Source organism: Pongo pygmaeus, chromosome X, assembly GCF_028885625.2.
Source record: "Pongo pygmaeus isolate AG05252 chromosome X, NHGRI_mPonPyg2-v2.0_pri, whole genome shotgun sequence".
Lineage (NCBI taxonomy): Eukaryota > Metazoa > Chordata > Mammalia > Primates > Hominidae > Pongo > Pongo pygmaeus.
The window spans coordinates 9,563,367-9,567,775 of NC_072396.2; the positions used below are offsets into that span (position 1 = coordinate 9,563,367).

Sequence of the window (4,409 nt, forward strand, 5' to 3'; positions counted from 1 at the left end):
GGATTCTAATACATTGTGTGGGTGTGGCAGGGGATGACACCACTTCCCTTCAGAGCAAGCCTCTGTTTCTTCGGTAAGCGTGGGAGGCCACTAAAAAATTAATTGCAGCAAGTTGAAAAAAGTCTCGGGCAACATCACAAATGCTAATACAGCAAGGAAAGAGCAGCATGATTGCCTTTAAAAAGGCCTTTTCATTGATAGTATTATCTCAAATGTCTTCATAAAAAGAAAGGGTGCCACCCCTGGTTGCAGAGATCTCCTTAATGAGCTCCAATTTTAAAGGAACATGAGGAAGGAGAAGTCTGCAAATGGAGATGAGCAGGGCCGCAGTGAGCTGGGACTTGTGAAGTGTGCCAAGTCCATCTGCAACATCTACAGAGACTTCGTCAAGGATAGGCAAGAGACGAAGTGGAAGCATTCGGAACAGATACCTTGGGTGGCATAGGTGGCACAATACTATCCCATCAGAGCAAGAAATGTTTGCTACTAAGGAGAATGTTTTAAGCTGGTGTGTGTTATCTTTTGCTGTGCAACAAATAACACACTTAGGACCTTGAAACAACACACACTTGTTAGCTCACAGTTGCCATGGATCAGGAGTTCAGATACAGCTTAACTAAGTCCAGCCCTCAGGGCTTTGCAAGGCTATAATCAAGGTGTCAGTCTGTGGTGTCTGGAGCTGAGGTCCTTGTCCAAGATCATATGGTTTTGGGCAGGAATTAAGTCCTTGCAGTTGTAGCACTGAGGCCTTTGTGCTCTCACTGGCTGTCAGGCAGGGGTCACTGCTTCCAGAAGCTACCCTCAGGCCTTAGCCTGTGAGCCTCTCACAAAATGATAGTTTGTTTCTGCAGTGCCTTTCAGTTGTTCCAGGAGAGTGTCTCTCTCTCTTTCTCCAGCCTGCTACCACGGAGTCTTATATGACATAATGTAATCGTGAGTGGGTGACAACTCATCTTTGCCATCTAAGGTAACGTAATCAAGAGAATGACATTCATCGTATTCACCGGTCTCACCCACACTCAATGGGAGATGATTAGACAGGGCATGCATGACGCATATACCAATCACCGGAGGAGCTTAGGGTTCAGCCTCTCATAGCTAGACAGGAAGATACAACGTGATTAAGAGGGCCAAAACCAAGAACGGTCACAAGATGTAATCTACAATTAGTTTAAACTTAGTTCAGCATTCTAGATGCAGGTGAGAATTCTAGGTCCATTCAAGTTCACTGAAAGGCTGTACCCAAAAACTGCAGAGAACCACTCCTAGTCATCCTGAAATACAGGCACATCTCCTCAAGTCTGGAGTTGCCACCAACTTGAAAATAAGGCAAAGAAGTAGACTCCAAACCAAAGACTCACGGTTTAGTTATGAATTCTAAAATACATGAGACAAACTTTTTTTCAAGCTCCTAAGGAATGTTATATTGATTACCAGGAGCTAGTGCTGATTCACTAAAACAATTCCCTTTAGTCTAACCCAGTTCTTTCTTGATGCAGCCTTCAATAGATAGCAGAGAAAATACTGAAAACATGATCCCCATTGACTGTAAGATAACTCACAGAGGTGCTCTTTGTGGGGAAAGTGAAGAAATATTATCTGAAGTAAAGTGCTCACTGTTTTTTTAACTGCTTTACCTAGAAGTGGGTCAGCTATAAAGTGGGATGGATATTAATCTGAAGAATGGCATTTTGCAGTGAGAGGAAGGACTGTGCACTCAGCACTGGCCCACTCAATACTAAAACCGATGTTTTGGAATGTTTGTGGATTGCCTATTTTGGGAACAATGGTCCATAAAATAAATCACGGCCTGGAGATTCAATATCATCCCTACAAGCTTAGCCAGTTGGCAGCAGTAAAATCAATTGAGCTTTCATATCATATGCTGCCTCGCATACAGTTGACCTTTAACTCAATACTATTTAACAGAGATCGAAGTAAACTCCTCTATATAGGCTCAGAACTCCACCAAGGAAATACACTATGAGGAATCCCTGGCTTAGCAGCTTTCATGTGACAAACATCAATAGTTCTAATGGCCTTAAGGCACAGTATTAACAAGAGCCAACAGGGAGAATCCACAGTCTACAGAGTTACAGCAGTGGACATTGCCTGTGCCCTACAATGCGAACAGATGGATAAATGGGTGTGTGTGGGGGGCGGGTGTCTCATGGTCAGATATGTGTGGAAAATGTCCAGTCAAATGAAGTTAAGCAAGTTTCATTACTGTAATCCTTCCAGATGTCAGCATGTATTTTGAATATCTAAGGGTGGACAATGATTTCACTGAGAATTTCATGGAACTAGATTCTGGAAGCACTCAGGGAAAAACTAAATTATCACAACACCAGGCTGTCCTCATTAGTATGCAATGTCTATATTTAAAAAGCTAAAAGTCAAAGGTCACCTGCCCTGGACACAAGACTTCTGTCTTGCAGAGGTCAGTTCTGAGGGCCTGGAAAATTCCAAGTTATTCTGGCTAACCAGAGCACACCCAGAGGGGGAAGGCAGATGCAGCACAGGATACGCTCAAGAGGATCTCCCTCTGTCTGTCCAGGTGCACTGCTATAAAGAAACACCTGAGACTGGGTAATTTATAAGGAAAAGAGGTTTATTTTGGCTCACAGTTCTGCAGGCTGTACAGGAAGTGTGGTGCTGGCACCTGTTTCTGGTGAGGGCCTCAGGAAGCTTCCAATCATGGCGGAAGGCAGGAGAGTAGACATGTCACATGGTGAAAGCAGGAGCAAGGTAGGGGAGAAGGTGCCACACACTTTTAAACAATCAGATCTCACACAAACTCAGAGCAAGAACTCACTCATTACTATGAAGAGGGCACCAACTCTTTCATGAGGGATCCGCCCCCATGACCACCTCCAACCAGGCTCCACCACCTCTAGCATTGGGGATCGCATTTCAACATAAGACTTGGAGGGGACACACATCCAAACCATATCATCTCCCTTCCTGTGTCTTGCCATATATCTTTTTTTTATTATTATTATACTTTAAGTTTTAGGGTACATGGCACAATGTGCAGGTTTGTTATATTTTGCCTTGTTCACAAGACAGCCTTATGAGCTGCAGAGGATGAAGCCATGGCATCCTTTCATCCCTTACGGTCTCTCTGCCCTCATATATGCAAAACTATGAAGAGATAAGATGGTCTCAGCCTCTCAACAAGTTCTCAGTAGGAGGCCTGACCTTTTGGGAAGCTTTTCCTTCCAAGTATTCATGGGCTCTCAATTTAAAAGCAAGGACATTAAATCTGCTCAAGGCTCCTGACACATTCCTGGTTCCCTCCTATGGTAGGCTGCTTCTAAAGCAGCTTCCAAGAATCCCACCTCCCTGTAGAAGCCTCTCTGCCTGTCTGTGGGCTGGACCTAATGACTCACTTTTAAGCAATGAATATGGCAAAAGCAATGTGACTTCAAACATCAGTTGTAAATGTCTGTGACCAATCTATAAATACATAAAGCAGACTCATTGTTGCTGAGGGCTGGCATGGGGGTCCGAGGGCTAGGGGTTGGGGGGTAATAACTAAAAATATATGAAGTATCTATCTACAGCCAGACCACCCTGAACATGCCTGATCCCAACTGATCTTGGAAACTAAGCAGGGTTGGGCCTAGTTAGAACTTGGATGGGAGACCACCTGAGAATGCCGGGTGCTGTAAGCTTTATAAGATAAGATAAAATTTAAAAAATAAATAAATATAAAAATGAAAAGATACGAAGTTTCTTTTGAAGATAACAAAAATGTTTTAAAATGTATTGTAGTGATGGTTGCATAAATCTGCAAATATACTAATAACCATTGACTTGTACAAATTAAATGGGTGTATAGTATGGTATGTAAATTATATCTCTTTTTTGTAGCAAAACTTTGATCACATTTTATTAAATATAAGGTAACTGTAAAAAGCATTTTAACATCTCTTAAATCAGTTTGCATTTTACAATCAATAATGTCTTTTGATCACTGTTGGGATAGACTAAGAGCATTTTAAATTAAAATTTCTTCATGAGATTTTAGACTACATGGGTGGTGTCAACTCAGAATATAAATCTGCTTGCGGTTCAAAATCTTTTTCCCCTCCCTCTACCTAGTGCTATGATTGAGACATGAAAGTTTCCTTGCTGTTTCTTTTCACATGGTAGTTTCGTTTGTTTCTATCCTAGGCCTTTGGTTGTGAGCTGCCCTGTAGAGAAGCCCATATGGCAAGGAACCGAAGGCAGCCTTGGGACAACAACCAACAAGGAACTGAGGCCCTCGAGCCAATAAGCCTGCAAGCAAAGGAATCCTGCCAATAACACGTGCGTGAGCTTGGAAGCAGATCCTTCCACAGTCAAGCCTAAAGATGACCACAGTCCTGGCCAACATCTTCAGATGCTGAGGACCCAGCTAAACG

The 4,409-nt window shown here is 42.8% G+C and overlaps 1 pseudogene; it reads left to right on the forward strand.

Moving 5' to 3' along the window:
* The first annotated feature begins 3,558 nt into the window (after positions 1–3,558).
* Positions 3,559–3,677, forward strand: LOC129025610 (5S ribosomal RNA; annotated as a pseudogene).
* Positions 3,678–4,409: the final 732 nt, after the last annotated feature.